The following is an 18,611-nucleotide window of genomic DNA, read 5'->3' as shown; positions in this document are numbered from 1 at the left end:
GTTGTAATTCTGAGAGCGGGCGGAGGTTTAGCAGCTTAAGCCTTGTACACCTGAAAAATACCGTCTGTCAGGGAGCCCGGAATTGGCTACGCCAATGGTAATACCGCTTTCCGTGGTTCATGAGTTTTGTGTTCAATCTGTGACTGTCGCCAAACATTTAAGTGTTACAGAATTTCACATCGGGAATCTTAAAAAAAGAATATTATTTATTATTCAATATAGTTTAAAATGTTTGCTGAATTAATTAATTTATGGTTTATAAAATAAAAAAAAATGATGAATTAATAATACACAATAAATTAATAAAAAGTAATAACAGTATATTGTATAATAAATGTATTAAAAAGTGAATTGATTAATGGTTTATAGACTTAAAATCTTAGTAAATTAATAATAGTAGTTAAAGTGGGGTGCCCCTAAAAAAATAAATAAAAAAAAATTAAAAGTCAGCAGCTACAAATACTGCAGCTGCTGACTTTTAATAATCAGACACCCCCCCCCCTTGTTCCCCGCTCCGCTCGCGGTGCCGTCATTCATACTGTGGGCACCCGGCTGTGGCTTCGCAGCCGGGCACCCACTGTGCATCCGCAGGGCGCCGTGATACGCCGCACAGTAATCTGGGACACGTGACAGGTCCCAGATGACTGTGCGGTGCGAGGGGAAGTGATGTCACCAGCCCGGGCAAGGAAGAAGGCAGACTACGAGGGAAATCCTAGCAACAGGTATATAGAGGTGAGTAAAAAAAAAAATTTTTTTCCCAATTATTTTTTTTTTTTAAGATTTTTAATCACTTTTTTATTTATTTTTTGGTGGCAATACCACTTTAATAATGGTTTATATTGTTTACCAAATTATTTGTTTATAGAATTCATTAATAAATTAATTAATTAATAATACTTAAAGCGTAACTCTACTTTTGTTGAGAAAAAAACATCCCCCCCCCCCGGTGATCTATGTACATTGCAAGGATTATAACAGCCTTTGTTGTAGATTCCTACTTTTTTTTTTTTTTATTATGAAGAATTCCATGTGTGTTTGTCTGTGCCTCTGTGCCAAGTGGGTCTAATGGGAGTGGTTTCATAATTATCAGTCAGTTGTGGCAGCAGCAGGGCCCTAATGAGGAAAGCTGCTGGGCCCGCATCCCTTTGGACGTGTTCCTGTTGGAAATATCTTGCCAAAAATGACATTTTTGTTGCAGGGGATGCCTGAAACCTGACTCGTATCTTAGGCAGACTTCTGGGAAAATTGGTGAGCCAATCACACAAGCAGGAAATGATGTTTCTGGGGAGTGGTCAGTGCACATTCTGTGTACAGAACAACTCTATGTAGCCATATTGCATTGCATTTATAGAAAATTACAGCAGCTGCAGATTGAAAAGGAAAGGTAATTTTTTTTTTTTAACCAAAGGATTTTTATTAAGTTTTGCATATTACAGGTATCATAAACAAAAGAATTAGTAGCATTGTAGTACACAGGTATTACATGAAACTGCATATGTTTAGACATGGAACTAATACTGCACATTAGAGCTACTGAAGATTGCATAGTTACTTGGCCTCCTAGGAGGTAGAGCCCGTCACCCCAATTGGGTTCACACTGTGATCAGGCGCCTATCTATTGTAAGAATTGAAAAAGTAGCTCCCCTTGACCTTAATGAGGGTCTAGGGTGGTAGTTCAAAGGTGCTGTCGTTCCCACAGTCACCCGTACATCTGAGTAAATTTTTGTCAACTATAGCAAAACTGTTCACAAAGCTTAGGGAAAACATTAACCAAGTAAATCCAAAAAGAACAGAGATGTGTATGCAGCTCCTGGCACTACCCCTGGATCATAGTGGGGGAGACTGTGTCACCACACCCCCTAGGGAGTATTCTGGCAGCGCACTCACCCCTCGATACATAAGTACTGACTCCATATAAAGATTGGTTTACAATTTAAGGCAACTTTCTTCATAGATATATGTTCAGCAACTAGATAACAAACCTAGGTCACAAATGCGGAGAGGCATATTTGGAGGAATCCCAGGCCTCCCAATGTTTGTGGAAGCCCGGAGCCCCTCCTTCTTTATAAGCTAGCAGCTTTTCCATAAGGAATTGATTGTTCACCCTGGCTATGACCACCTCTAAGGGAGGTGGTGTAGGAGATCGTCATTGTTTCGCCAATGAGATGCGGGCCGCATATAGAATTTTAACCACAATTTTCCTCAATAATGGGGGAAACTGTTCCATGGAAAGGCTAAGTAGTGCCAACCCAGGATCAAGGGTATAACTAGATTGTGTAATTTCCCTAATTAAGGATTCTATGTTTTTCCAGTATAGGGTTATGAGTTCGCAGCTCCAGAAAACGTGGAGGAGGCTCCCAATGTGTTGGCAGTTCCTCCAACACAATGGGGTTACATCCGAGTGCATCTTATGGAGGCGATGTGGTGTTAGATACCATCGGTGCAATATTTTTTGGGCGTTATCCCAATGGTCTATACAGGCGGAGGATTTCCCATTATACTTAACTGCCATGTGCCATTGCGAGATTGAGTATTCCTTCCTCAATTCTTGTTCCCAGCGCAACATACATGGCAGTTTGGAGTTCAAATAGGGAGGATTTGTCATTTTATAGAAGAGCGAGATCCCCTTCCTGCAGTTAGAGCGTTTGTTAAGGAGATAATCCCAAAGTGCCTGAGGGATTTCCACTTGTTTAGGTACGGAGATCGGCCTAAAATTCTGCGGGAGGGTGTTATCTTTGCCTGGTTTCGGGATTGTAACTATAATAGCTTGAAGCATTTCCTTTGGGAAGGTGCCTGTGGAGATAGCAGAATTGAAGACATTCGTCAGTTTAGGGGTTAGAACCGTCGTAAGCGCTTTATAATATTCAGCCGAGAAGCCATCTGCCCCTGGGGATTTATGCATGGGTAATGATGTGATCACTGCGGTCACCTCCTCACAGGTAAGGGGTGAGTTTAGTGTGAGTAGGGTGGAGGCATCTACTTTGGGCAAGTTAAGATTTTGAAGGAATTTATCAATTTCCGTTTCAGAGGGCTGATGAGTGTCAGTGTCCTGGTTGAGATTGTATAATGAGTGGTAGTAATCTTTAAAGGCATTCGCTATGTCTTTAGGGTTACGGAAAATTTGTTGTGATTTATGATGTCGGATAAAGGGTAGGTTAGTCTTAGCCTGTCTTTTTTTAAGTTGGTGGGCTAGGAGTTTACTAGCCCTGTTATTCTGGGAATAGTTGGATAGTTTCATTCTTTTAAAGTAAATGTCGTGGTCTACTTTAAGTGCTTGTCTTAGCTCTTCACGACAGTTAGTAAGTTGTTGGAGTATGGAGGGGGAGGCGGAAGTTGGATTTTTGTGTAGACACTCCAATTCAGTAATCCTTTTGTGGAGCTGTGTTGTGCGGTGGGTTTTTTTTTTGCGTTCCCTCGAGGCTATCTGAATGAGGACACCTCGGGTGAAAGCCTTGTGGGCGCACCAAATCATGGCCGGAGAACATTCCCCATTATCATTTAGTTCAAAAAACTCTCTAACCTTTGCCTCAATCTTGTCCCTAATAGCAGGGCGAGACAGAAGAAAGGTATTATTACGCCAGAGTGGTCTACTAGAGACCTTGTTGATGTCCACAACTTCAATTGTCACTGGAGCGTGGTCTGACCATGTGATGCTATGGACATCTGATTTAACAACATTTTGTAAAACATGCATATCCGTGAGAAAGTAATCAATCCTTGAATAGCTATCATGTACTGTAGAGTAATACGAATAATCCCTCTCAGTGGCCCTAGTGTACCGCCAGTGATCAAAAAGTCTTTCCTCATGACAAAAGTTGTTTAGCCAAGGACGTTGCCTGAGGGCCACAGAGGAGGAGTCAAGATCAGCATTCATCACTACATTAAAATCCCCACATATTACAAGACAACCTTTCTAAATGGCTTTCGCCCTACGCACCACTTTACGAACAAAGTGTATAGATTTGGTATTAGGTGCATAGAGATTTACCATTGTGTATACCGAGTTGTTAATTTCAGCAATCAAAATAATGTACCGACCACGGGGGGTCAATGAGTTCCTGCAACAGAGAGAAAGAAACAGTGTCCTTCACAGCAATCATTACACCATTTTTTTTCTTCTGATCGTTTGCCGTGAATATATGTGGGAACTTTCTATGTGAGCATCTAGGAGGGTTGGCACTGGGAAAGTGGGTTTCTTGCACACATATAACATCACAGTGCATGTCAAGAGCAGATTTCCAAAGTGACCTACGTTTGTGGGGGCTATTAAGGCCTCTCACATTGTGAGACATAAACTTAATGTTCATTCCAAGGCAGGTGAGCTAAACGTTGCTGTCCAAGTATATTAGGTAGAGTTGAAGCCAGGAAGTCAGTGATAGTGATCTGGGGGGTAGTGAATGACAGTATCTCTGCTCGAGATGGTTGGGGAACGAGAAACTGGGGGTAGGACCGTACACGGTCAACAAACAACTGGGTAGGAATGTCCATAGGAAGGTCCAATGAACTGGATACAGGGTTCATCCTGCAAATGTTGGAGGGGGGAAAGAAACAAATACAAATAGCCATTTAGCGGGTGCTTAAATGAACCAATGCCAGTTTAGGCAGCTTGAGCATAATGGGCACTTAAGTGGCATGTTGTAGAAAGGGTGAGAGGGTGGAGCAGAGGAAAGTCTCATCAATACAGCACTATGGTGCCAATCTTGTACTTATCTGTTCCGTCTTTGTTGCCGATGGTAGTTCCTTCTGTCCTGCAGGGGATCCGGGTCCGCCGCTTCTCCATTGGTTGGAAGAAGGCGCCATTTCCTGAGGAGTTCCATACCTTTTTCTATGGAAGCAATCACATGCGATTCATTATTCATTTCCAAAAGAAGCTTGGCTGGGAAGCCCCACTTGTACAAAATCTTATGATTACGTAAAATCTTGGTGATGGGAACTAGATTATGCCTAGCCGTAAGCGTGGCTTGTGAAAGGTCAGCGTAAAGAGTAATCCCTGTGAAGGGATCCGGGAGTGATGGATGTTGTCTAGCATATCGCGTTAGTCGATCCTTCATGTGGAAGAAGTGAATTCTTGCTATAACATCCCTGGGGACTTGTTCGGATAGAAAGGAGGGTTTGGGCAGTCTGTGCACTCGGTCAATAATAATATCCGTAGGCCCCAGTTCTGGGAGAGCTGTAGACATAAGCTTTTGAAGATAGGCCGTAAGGTCAGATGATTTTACCGTCTCTGGGATTCCTCTGAACTTCACATTGTTTCTGCATGCTCTTTCCTCAATATCCGCCATTTTAAGGCGCATAGCTTTGATTTCATCCTCAACATCAAAATGAGCATCAACCAGTTCATTATGTGCTAAAGTGAACTCCTCCATTTTGCATTCCACATATGTCACTCTCTCTTTAACTGCCAAAAGATCAGTCTTTGTGGAGCGTACAAACGTAGCCATATCTTGTTGCAGGGCCCCCCTTAGAGTTTGCAACATCTCCTTCATAGTGGTGTCCAAGATGGGCTGCCCTGATGTAGGGAAAGAATCTAGTTGTTGTGCAGATATGGAGGATTCCTCCATGCCATCCCCATCTGGTTCCGTATCAGCCTGGGTGTCCCCATCCTCCCCTAACCTTCGTTTTTGTTTGACTGGGCTCACAGATGGGGAGGGGGGCATTGGGGGAAGCGAGGGGTATGACTCACCCAGGTCTGACTGCTCTGTGTGGATTGCGCGTCCCGAGGAGGCCGCTGCACTGTTTGCATCGCGGGCGCCACCTTGGGCCTCTCTGTTTGTCACTGGAGGGAAGAAATCGGTCAGTCTACGTGGCCCCTCTTGTTCCTTCCATTTGCTCATGGCTACCGGTGTGTGCCTGGCTGGTTCCCCTACCTGAGGATACTATTTTTAGGCTGGCAGGTTCGCTGTGTGCCGCTCAATGCTCTCCTCTCACACCACCATGCGCTCCGGCTGCCGGCTCCGCCCCCCCAGGAAAGGTAATTTTTAATAACATTCAATTGCAATATGACTTGTATAGGAATTGTACACTCTATATAATTTTTTCTTTATTTGCTTAATAGAAGGTAATACTTTTACAGTATGTTATATAATAAATGAATTAAAACATTAATGGTTTAGAGAATTAAAGAATTAGTAAATTAGTTAATAAAATGTGTTAATAATAACTACTTATTATTAAATAATCAAAGTAATACATTACTGGTAAATTATTATTTATTACAAATGTATTATTATGAATCAAACATGCTTGAGACAAGCATAGATCTGTCTGTCTGTCTGTCTGTCTGTCTGTCTGTCTGTCTGTCTATCTATCGTGTCCACTGCTCTACTGACTGGCACTGTCTACCTTTAAGGTAGGCTATGTTTATATTTTTAAAGTGGCATTTGTTTTATCATATTCCACATTTTATTTACTATTTAGTTAGGTCTTGCTAGTTCATTTCTTGAAAAAAAAAAAAAAGGGTCCAGACCCCTGTGATCAACGGCGGTGCATCCATAGAGGGTGCAGGAGCACCGCCCTCTACCCCCCCCCCCGCGCTCTCTCTCACATGGATAGATTCATGCATTGGGTAAATCTATCTATGGTCACCGCTGTCGCCCCCTATTCATGTGCCCGGCCTCTTGCCGGGCTCCGGGCATATGAATTGCAGCGGCGGGTTTCTTTGGAAGCGCCTGATTAGAGCAATAGGTGCTAATAGGCTTCCTGATTAGAGCCATGGGCTCTAATAGGCTTCCAAAAGGTTAAACAGCGGGTACACTGCTGTGCGTTTGCTGATTACTCATTGGTGTGTTAGGGAAGCGAATACATTGCTTCCCTAACACTGACCCGCCTCTCAGCCAATCTGGTTGCTCAGGTCTGGTTACCTGTCACCTGGTCGGCTGAAACAGCAGGCACCGCTATTGGACGCCTGATGGGAGGAGAGGATGGGAGAAGAAGTGCAGGAGACGCATGAAGGACCCCACTCGTCACTGCCTGCTGGCCTGCTGCCTGCTGCCCCGCTGCCCCACAAGACAGGGTAAGTGCTGGGCAGAAGGCGAGCGGGCGGGGGCACACTTTTAGACTGACAGAATTTGGCACACTGGCAGCATTGGGCACACTGTCACACTGGCACTCTGGCAGAATTGGGCATGCTGGCACCATTTGGCACACTGGCAGCATTGGGCAAATTGGCAGCATTGAGTACACTGGCACGCTGGCAGCATTTGGCACACTGGTAGTATTTGATGGGCACACTGTGTTTGATGGGCACAGTCACAGCATTGGATGGCACAGTGGCAGCATTTGATGGCAAAGTGTCAGCTTTTGATGGCACAGTGTCAGCGTTTGATGGCACAGTGGCTCTATTTGATGGCACAGTGGCTCTGTTTGATGGCACAGTGGCAGAGTTTGATGGTAAAGTGGCTGCGTGTGATGGGTTTTTTTCTCAAATTTTTTTCAGTTTGTTTGCTGAACCCCCCCCCCCAATTGTTTTTAGCACCAGCCACTATTGTCTGTAATCTTTGATCTCTTTCATGTTGCTTAGCAAAATCCCCAACTCTTAAAAGTTGCCTACCCTTGCTCCAGGGTATTTAAAAGAATTGGAAAGCTATGTCAAAATGTGGACAATTGCGACCCCTGATGCTAAGCCAGTGTTGAGGTCCTTTCATGCCACACAAGGTTCCCCCTGCTGTCTGCACATTACTAGTGCCAGCATGTCCAGGGCTCACCCCTCCCCCATGCTAGCTCCTGTAACTCCCCCACAGATGGGATGTCCCTAGTACAGGGGGAGTCTAGGGAGGTTTCAGTCCCCCTCAATTTGTAGAAGTTCCCCAGTCCTGTGTAGAATGTTCTTGGTCCCTTCACATTCCCCACTCCTCCTCCCATGCTCTGGTCTCACCTTGTCCCACTTGATGAACTTACTGCCACGTTTTAGGATCTCCAGCACCCAGACTGGCTCCAGCTAGAGAGCATGTACCCTTGGCTGAGCTCGCACGCAGAGGGGTGGTGATATGGAGGGCACGGCGCTGGAAGGCAGAAGGGAGAAGTCGGAGATGAGTCAGTTTGTGTACCAAGAAGGAGGAATGTTCCCTGATAACCATACTTCTTATTATTCCAGTCAGCATGTGAGACCCCTCTGCCACGCAGAAGCTCCTTCCAGCCTAGCAGCTGTTTGGAGGAAAGAGGAATGGTCTGTCCCATCACATTCCTCATGTACCGCCTCTCAGGTGATCCCACCTCCACATGCAGGCACAGGTGACATAAAATGTACTGTGAGAGGGAGGCCACATGGGACCCCCTGGAGCATGGACAGGGTCGCAATTGCAACTCCTGTGACCCCTGATGGTACACCAATGATCCTAACAGAAATAGATGAATAAATAAATAAAGTCGCGCTATGGAAAAAAAACAAATCTCCTAAGTGATAGAAATATGTGAAATAAATTGAAAATAAAAATATACTGGGTTAGAGCTGCCTTTGCCTGAAGCCCTCACTTCCTTATTGGGGAGGAGAGGGAAATGAAAATGTGAAATAAAAAGGTTATGGCGCTAAACCCTATTAGTGATGAAGTGAGTTGACTTATCAAATCCTAGTGTTTGATTTTTTATATAAAAAGAGAAAGAAAAAGAAAAGAGCTGTTGGTGATACCGTGAAAAAAATATATATATCCTAAAGCAATTTCATCCAAAACAAATTGTGTGTGATTAATGTGGAGTCAGCATTCATGTTCCATTATATAAAAAAACAGAAAATGAGTATTAAATTATCATATACGTATCAGCCTGCTAAAAACATGTAAACCTTCATTAAATGTGCAAATTAGTGGAAATAATGTTAATATTCAACAGTATGTTAGTGTAAAACAGATTGTGCAAACATGTGCAAAAAAATGTACAAAAAAGCAACTAAAGGTCAGAACAACCAAGGATCAGAAATAGTTTAACCATAAAATCGCATGAAGTCGCTAAATGTGCGAATAGACAATATTTTCAACCAATAATCGCATGAAGACGCATCTGTGTCCAATATAAGTCCAAAATTAATATTTGGCTTGGTAGTGCTGCCTCTTCAGACTATTTTTGTAATTGTTACAAAAAGTCAATGGGGGGTATTTGATTTATTCGTGCAAATAGTGCGGGCTTTCAATTAGAGAACTTCATCCCCGGTGCGCCACTCTGTGCTATAGTATGTGAATGCTCTCACCAGAGTTAATGCCCCTGTGGGGCTGGATGGACCTTCACAATGTAAGCCACTGTGTCGCTCTCTGGCTGCTGCTGGTGCACTGGGTGAAGCTTCGTTGTTCCGTCCGTATGGTATCCAACGTTAATTAAGGCTCCAGAGGACGTCGTAGTGACGAAACGCGTAGGGCGTGGCCACGTTGTGTGCACTCGTTTGAGACGAACGGCGGAGTTTTTCCTATATGCACATGCTTTTAATGTAAAATGTGAGTAGATTTTAATATTAATAAACGAACGATTTGGTTAAGAACGTATTACACTATGGATATGTCTTCCCTTATATAATTAACGTTGGATACCATACGGACGGAACAACGAAGCTTCACCCAGTGCACCAGCAGCAGCCAGAGAGCGACACAGTGGCTTACATTGTGAAGGTCCATCCAGCCCCACAGGGGCATTAACTCTGGTGAGAGCATTCACATACTATAGCACAGAGTGGCGCACCGGGGATGAAGTTCTCTAATTGAAAGCCCGCACTATTTGCACGAATAAATCAAATACCCCCCATTGACTTTTTGTAACAATTACAAAAATAGTCTGAAGAGGCAGCACTACCAAGCCAAATATTAATTTTGGACTTATATTGGACACAGATGCGTCTTCATGCGATTATTGGTTGAAAATATTGTCTATTCGCACATTTAGCGACTTCATGCGATTTTATGGTTAAACTATTTCTGATCCTTGGTTGTTCTGACCTTTAGTTGCTTTTTTGTACATTTTTTTGCACATGTTTGCACAATCTGTTTTACACTAACATACTGTTGAATATTAACATTATTTCCACTAATTTGCACATTTAATGAAGGTTTACATGTTTTTAGCAGGCTGATACGTATATGATAATTTAATACTCATTTTCTGTTTTTTTATATAATGGAACATGAATGCTGACTCCACATTAATCACACACAATTTGTTTTGGATGAAATTGCTTTAGGATATATATATTTTTTTCACGGTATCACCAACAGCTCTTTTCTTTTTCTTTCTCTTTTTATATAAAAAATCAAACACTAGGATTTGATAAGTCAACTCACTTCATCACTAATAGGGTTTAGCGCCATAACCTTTTTATTTCACATCCTAACAGAAATAGTTTGCTAAATGGATTCCTTGAGAAGCCACCAGCATCCTAGCAACAGAGGATGGTAGGTGGCAATTGCTACTTGTGTTCTAGCAACAGAGGATGCTAAGCTCACTCCTTGAGAAACCATCTGCATCTTAACAACAGAAGTACACTAGGTATCTTCCTCCAGAAGCCATCTACATCCTGACAATGATGGATGTTAGCCAGCAATAGCCATCTGGATTCTAGAAACAAACGCTAGGAAACTTTCTTGAGAAGCCATCTGCATCTTAACAACTGAAGGATGATACTATAGATAGCTTCCAGCAGAAGCCACATGCATTCTAGCAATGAGGGATGCTGCCTATGTCCTATCAACAGTGAACATTAGGTGGCTTCCTTGAAAAGATGTCTGCATGTTAGCAGTAGAAGGATGCTAGGTGTCTTCCTTTAGGAGCCACCTGCATGCTAGCAATGGAGGATACTAAGCGGCAATAGCCACCTGCACACTAGCAACAGAGGTTGCTAAGCGACTTCCTTGAGTAGCTGCCTGAATCCTAGTCATGGAGCGTGCTAGGCAGAAATGGAGAATGCTAGGCAGCTTCCTGGAGAAACTACCTGTGTCCTAGTAATGGGGGATGCCAACTACATCCTAGCAACAGTGGACATTAGATGGCTTCCTTGAAAAGACATATGCATGATAGCAACAGAAGGATGCTAGGTGTCTTCTTTTAGAAGCCACCTGCATCCTAGCAATGGAGGACACTAGGCAGAAAAAGTTGCCTGGACCCTAGAAACAGAGGTTGCCAACCAACTTTCTTGAGTAGCTTCCTGCACGCTAGTAATGGAGCATGTTAGGCAGAAGTAGAGGATGCTAGGCAGCTTCCTGGAGATACTACCTGTGTCCTAGCAATGGAGGATGCTGGGCAGCAATAGCTGCCTGCATCCTAGGCACAGAGGTGGCTGGGTGACAACAGTCAACTGCATTCTAGAAATGGATGATTCTGCCCTGAGAAGCTGCCTGTGTCCTAGTGACAGGGCCATACAGTACAGAGCACTTTTTCTTGGTGCCAGCTTCTGCCAGCATGATTCTGAATATTAGCTGCCATATTTTCATATGACCATTTGCTTAAGCTATTATACTCATTTGTCCAACCCTCCCCCACTAATCCGACTTTCACCATAACTGCCATCAAATTACCTGGTGTCAGCTGGTGCTGGAGCGCAAAGGAAGATGTAACATAATCCCTTTCCATCCTGTGACAGTGCCAAGGCTACATGGAAGGATGCGTGCCCCCCCTCATACCCCAATGCACAAGTATTTTGCAGTGGTGGCTATGTAGCAGGGAGTAGTGGAGGACTACAGGAAAGGTGAGTATCAGTAGGTTGGGGCGGAAAAGAGGTGGGTGAGGCAATGTTACACAAATGTTCTCACTTTGCCTTAAATGGCCAAGGTGACAGTATTTCTCTTCTTTTTTTTTTAAATACAAACATGTTATAGACCAATATATTTGTAGTGCTGGCTCCTGACGAGCATGCACTATATGTTTTTGAAAATTAATATTCCTGAAACCACAGTTGGGTTTTAGGGCTAATTTTACTAAATTATGATTTCGGTGCCAGTCCAGCTGGGTTGCACTGGGTTCTCCTTGGCCGCAGGTGTTGCTGTCACCGCCGGCAAGTGGTACAATGCAGTTTAGCTGGGTGTATTGAGTGCCACGTTTTCTCTGAACCAGCCCAGTGGGAGTGTTCTCCTGCTATGCACTCTGGGAAGTGATATTTAAGGTGCTGACATCATGTGTTACGGGGGTTCCGTGCCAGAGGATTTTCTGTCTGTTTGGTTCTGGTCCTTCTGACCAGATCCCATGGCCCTCCTGGCTTGGGATGCGGTTCCATGCATTTCCAAGGCCTGGATAGCCCGAGGCGAAGCAACTGCAGGGACAGGCCTGAATGGATGTCGAGGCCTGGTGATTCAAGGGTGGTCCAGTGCCGTCTCATCTAAGGAGAGGCCCAGCAGAAGGAGAAGCATCCAGGGGAGGACTCTTCAGGAGAAGGCTATGCACAAGGCTGGCTTCTCTGAAGGAGCCTGGAGGCTCAGTTGAAGGACACTTCATGGATCCACACTCAAACGGTATCGCCAGACCGGCTGAGAGATACTGGTACCATATGATAGCTTTATAAGTTTGTCTATGTCCCTCAGTTACGTTCAAGTATGTGGCAGAGACTTTTTCTCAAGTATTCTACGCTCAAGTCTGTGGCAGAGACTTTACTTAGCACGCTACCGGCTGCTACGCCTAGTGAGAGGAGGTCTATCCGGGGGTTGTGAAAATCCAGCTGTGAAACGGTTATTCTCTGGATTCCTTCTATAAAGACTTTCCATTTTTGACAGTCCAAAGTACCTGAACTTCCTCCTAACCCTCTACCCTAAGCTGAGAGATCTTGTTCCTATTTCAAATAAATATCCCAAAAGAAGATCCAGTGTCATTTTCTGCATCTACCACGAGAAACCCTAGACAGGGACGAGGTCAAGAAGGTAACGGTAAGCCCAATAAAACCAGCAGCTCCTTCGGGGGTCAGTGCTAAATATTTTATACTGGCTTTAATTTTTTTTTTTTTTTTAAAGAGCCACAAACCATAATAATGATCAAAAACAGATATTAGTAAACTATATTTTTATCACTTTGCCATGTGCACAAAACATACAGTCAGCTTTAAAAAAATATATTTATTCTGACATTTGTTTTCATGTAAAATATTGATTGCAACTATTTTTCTTACTTCTAAAGCGGCTGTAGGAAATTTTTATTAATTCTTTTATCTTAATTTGACAAAGGTAGGGCTGGATCTCCATCACTGAACTTGGTGAACACACATTTCACGTCCATAGCCTAGATCAGCTGTTTTATACAACTCTTTTTTGACTATTTGGGCATGTTCTCCATACCTTTGACAAACATTTGCCAAGTTTTCACTGGACAACATTCACTGAGTATAAATTAAAAGCATTCTGTGACATTTGCTAACATCTGTTTTTCACTGGAAAAAGATGCTTATTTTAATACTCACCCAATTTCTAAAAGGGTGATTGGTACATTTCCCACTCATACACTGTACATTCACTAAAGATGTTTTAAAATAAAATTCAGCTTGGTGGGTAGGGATGAACCGAACACCCCCCGGTTCGGTTGGCACCAGAACCTGTAAACGGACTGAAAATTTGCTTTAGACCCCCATTAAGGTCTATGTGTCTCGAACGTTCAAAATCAAAAGTGCTAATTTTAAAGGCTAATATGCAAGTTATTGTCCTAAAAAGGGTTTGGGGACCCGGCTCCTGCCCCAGCGGACATGTATCAATGCAAAAATAAAGTTTCAAAAATGGCTATTTTTTCGGGAGCACTGATTTTAATGACGCTTAAAGTGAACAAAAAAAGTGAAATATTCCTTTAAATATCATGCCTGGGGGGGGGTGTCTATAGTGTGCCTGTGAAGTGGCACATGTTTCCTGTGTTTAGAACAGACCCTGCACAAAATGACGGAAAAAAGTAATTTAAAACTGCTTGCTGTTTAATGTAATGTCTGGTCCCGGCAATATGGATAAAAATCATTGAGAAAAATGGCATGGGCAGCCCCCCTCCCCCCCCGCACATTACCAGCCCCTTTGGGTCTTGTACGGATATTAAGGGGAATTTAAAAAAGGAAAGGTGTGGGGCCCCCAGGCCCTATATACTCAGAACAGCAGTATACAGGCGGTGCAAACAAGACAGAGACTGTGTAGGTTTGTTGTGTTAAGTGGAATATGTTTATAATTTTGAACTGGTACATTATTAAAGTTTAGCTCCAGTCAAAAAATCTATTTTTAAGCTTTCTGGAAAACATAGGGAAGGGTTATCACCCCTGCAACACTTTTTTTTGCATCTGTGCACCTCTTCAGAAGATTTCACCTCATTTTATGTCCCAATGACAAATGTTTTTTGAAAATTTGGGGTTTTTAGTAAAACAAGGATTGGGATAAAACATCAGTGGAGAGGATACACATTTTTCCCATATCAACTCTTACAGGAGAGAATTTCCCTTCCTAGGTGTAGATTTAATCTCACTTCCTGTTGTCTCCTTACGTTTGCAAGTAGGAGACGTTTGTAAGCTGGATGTTTGAAAGTAGGGGCCTGCCCTATATGCTCTACAGAAATTTGGGCCTAAGGTGTTGGTGTTGCCACAACACTGTAAGCCCTCAAAGTGACTCTTGGTGGGCGCTGGAACGCCCTGCTGTGAACTATTATATCAAGAATTGTAATTACATGCCATTGTTGAACAGTGGTAGAAAAATTGGGCCTTTGGTGGTGCTGGTGCTGATGCCATAACATTGTAAGTCCTCACAGTTCCTCTTGGTGGGCGCTGGAACGGGCCCTGCTGTGAAATATTATATCAAGAATTGTAATTACATGTCCCTGTTGTACAGGGGCAGAAAAATTGGGCCTTAGGCACTGGTGCCACAACACTGCAACACCTCACAGAAACTGTAGTTGGAGCGCAGGAATGAGCCCTGCTGCAAAGTATTGCCTCAAAAATTGTAATTACACATCCCTGTTAAACAGGGGCTGAAAAACTGGGCCTTAGCCACTGGTGACAGCGCCAAGAACCAAAAATGTTCTTCCAAGCTATCAGCAGGGTCATTGAGGAGGAAGAGGATAGTCACTCAGCATAACAGGATAGTCACTCAGCATCAGCATAGGCAGTCTTGAAGGAATATGATATTTCAAAAAAAAATTATTCGGTTACATCAGCTTCAGGTGCTTGGTAGCTGGTGGTGATCCAAGACTGATTCATGTTTATGAAGGTCAGTCGATCTACCGAGTCGATGGACAGGCGCACCCTGTGATCGGTTACAAAGCCTCCAGTAGCACTGAATGTGCGTTCCAAAAGAACGCTGGATGCAGGACAGGCCAGTAGCTCAATTGCATACTGTGCAAGCTCTGGCCAGTGATCCTTCCTCAAGACCCAGTAAACCAGAGGATTTTTGGTGGGAAAGGTGGCCAAGTCTGATCTTGCCCCTAGGTGTTCCTGCACCATGTAAATCAGACGCTGGCTATAGTTACTGGTACCGACCATACCTTGGGGCTGCGGACTAAAAAATTGAACGCATCGGTCAGACGGCCACCTTCTCCACCGCTCCTTCTGTGACTGAGCGAAGCCTCAGCAACACGTTGTCCAGGACCAGGAGTTTGTAACCTCCCAGTTCCTGGGAACACATTGCACAGACCTTTCTGCAAGGCCTCCCGAAGATGTTTTATCATCTGTTCCCTCTGCGACGGCAATATAAGGTCCGCAACTTTACCCATGTACCATGGATCAAGGAGAGTTGCCAGCCAGTAATGATCTCTCTCCTTGATCTGCTGAATACGAGGATCCTTCCGCAGGCTTTGCAGGATCAGAGAGGCCATGCAGCATAGGTTAGCTGAGGCATTCAGTCCGGAGTCCTCTGGGTCACTAAGGACGACATGATCCGCAGCCACCTCCTCCCAGCCACGTACAAGTCCACGGGTTTCTTGGGACTGTAAATCATCCATAAAAGGCTGCTGCTGCTGATGCTGGGTGCCAGGTTCCACCTCCATGCTGACACAATCCTCCTCCTCCTCCTTCTCCTCCTCCTCCTTGTCCTCTTCCTGTGTGATCAGCGGGGCCAGCAGGAACACTGTCTAGATAAAGGGGGCCTTGAGAGGCAAGGAAGTCCTCCTCTTCCTGCCTCTGTTCTGCCTCAAATGCCCTGTCCATTATTCCACACAGCATGTGCTCCAACAGGTGGACAAGAGGTACAGTGTCACTGATGCATGCACTGTCACTGGACAGTGCATGCATCCCTGATCATGGCCCACTGGCGTGGGGAAAAAAATAGCTCCCCTGACCCTGTCCTGGTGCCGTAGTCACACAGGTACTCATTGATGGCCCTCTGCTGTGTGTGCAGCCACTGCAGCATGGCCAACGTTGAGTTCCACCTGGTGGGCATGTCACAGATTAGGCGGTTCTTGGGCAGGTTCAATTCCTTTTGGAGATCAGCCAGCCGGGAATTGGCATTATATGACTGGCAGAAATGCACACAGACTTTCCTGGTCTGCCCCAGGACATCCTGTAAGCCCGGGTACCTGCCCAAGAACCGCTGCACCACCAAGTTAAGGATGTGAGCCAGACAGGCACATGGGTCAGTTGTCCCTGTCGGAGGGTGGAGAGGAGGTTGGTGCCATTGTCGCAAACCACCATTCCTGGCTTAATCTGGTGTGGCGTCAACCACCTCTCAGCCTGCCCCTACAGAGATGACAGAATCTCTGCCACAGTGTAACTCCTGTCCCCCAAGCACACCAGCGCAAGCACGGCATGGCATCTTTTTGCCTGCGTACTTGTGTAGCCCCTTGAACGCCTACGGAGCACTGCTGGTTCCGAGGACAAAGACCAGGAAGAGGCCATGGAGGAAGAAGAAGAGGAGGGGTGGAGAAGAGAGGTGTTTCACAATCACCAGTCGTAGCATTTTGGAGGCGTGGTGGCGGAACAACCTCCAACACTACTGCACCTTGTCCTGCATCCTTCCCAGCTGCCAGAAGAGTCACCCAATGCACCATGAAAGATAGGTAACATCCTTGTCCATGCCTGCTGGACCATGAGTCAGTGGTAATATGCACCTTACCGCTGACTGCCCTGTCCAGCGAGGCATGGACATTGCCTTCCACGTGCTGGTAGAGAGCTGGAATCGCCTTCCGTGAGAAAAAGTGGCATTTGGGAACCTGCCACTGAATCTACCAACTGAAAAGGCAGAAGTTGAAGTGCTAGAAATTTAGCCAAGCTAGCATTCACCTGCTGGACATGTGGATGGCTGAGAGTGAACTTCTTTTGACGGTGCAGCAGCTGGGGCAGGGAAATTTGCCTGGTACAATCGGACGACTGTGTACCACTAGCAGATTGCCCGCAAGTACTTGGCTTGACACACTTAATTCTACCTTCATTCCTCTCAGTGCAGGTTTCAGAGAGGACTGAAGGTATAGTGGGGTTGGAGATCCCAGCTGATGAGGAGCAAGGAGAGGTCCGCTTTGTTCTTTGGTGTGGGTCTTTTAGGTACGCTTGCCAACGAACTGCATGGCAAGTCGACATATGTCTGGTCAAGCATGTGGTGCCCAAGCGGCTGATGTTTTGGGCACGTGAGACACACTTGAGACATATGTTGCAAATATCAGTGGTGCGATCTGATGCACTCATCTTAAAAAAGCCCACAACAAAGAACTTTTGGAATAACACGCAGAGGCAGCACACTGCACAGGCGGAGATCTGCGGTGTGATACAGTCAGAGTGTTGCCCTTAAGCTGGCCTCTGGAGGGCATCCTGCCTCATTGGAGATGTGCCTCCTCCTCCTCCTCTCTCCTATCAGGCACCCATGTGGAGTCAGTGACCTCATCATCCCCTCCCTCCTTATCACTGGAGCAATCCTGGCAATATGCTACAGCTGGGGGAACATGACTGCCAGATTGCTGTCCTTCTTGGGCATCCCCTCTCTCTGGGCTCACGTTACTGCCTTCCTCTAGCTGGGTATCATCATCAGAGCCTTCAAAACGCTGGGCATCTTCATGGAGCATGTACCCAACACTGTGCTCAAACAGTTTGAGGGAACTCCTCAGGAGGAGGACATGGTGGGGCTAGGGAAGGAGTGACTGATGCCATTGAGAGGAGGGAAGGGGCCACATTGGCAGCTGCTTTGCCAGTACCCTGAGCCTGGGTGAGACTCAATGAGTGTTCTCTGTATTACGGAGCAATTCATTCATTGATAAAAAAACAAAAAGCGTAGGGGTTCCCCTAAATTCAATTACCAGGCCCTTCAGGTCTGGTATGGATATTGAGGGGAACCCCGTGTCAAATTTTTTAAAAAAAATTGACGTGGGGGTCCCCCTAAATATCCATACCAGACCCTTTATCCGAGCACACAACCTGGCAGGCCGCAGGAAAAGAGGGGGGACGAGGGAGCGCCCCCCTCCTGAACCGTACCAGGCCACAATCCTCAACATATGGAGGATGCTTTGGGGGTCCGTGACCCCTCAAAGCACCATGTCCCCATGTTGATGGGGACAAGGGCCTCATCCCCACAACCCTGGCCGGTGGTTGTGGGGGTCTGCGGGCGGGGAGCTTATCAAAATCTGGAAGCCCCCTTTAACAAGGGGACCCCCAGATCCCGCCCCCCCTGTTTGAAATGGTAAGGGGGTACAAAAGTACCCCTACCATTTCACAAAGAAAGTGTAAAAATGGTTAAATAAGACAAACACACTTGACCCCGCCCCCCTCTGATATAATGCAG

The sequence above is a fragment of the Lithobates pipiens genome, unplaced genomic scaffold, assembly GCF_037356315.1.
Source record: "Lithobates pipiens isolate NorthernLeopardFrog02 unplaced genomic scaffold, aLitPip1_a1.2 Scaffold_1, whole genome shotgun sequence".
Taxonomy (NCBI): Eukaryota; Metazoa; Chordata; class Amphibia; order Anura; family Ranidae; genus Lithobates; species Lithobates pipiens.
Note: the sequence above shows the minus strand (reverse complement) of the source record.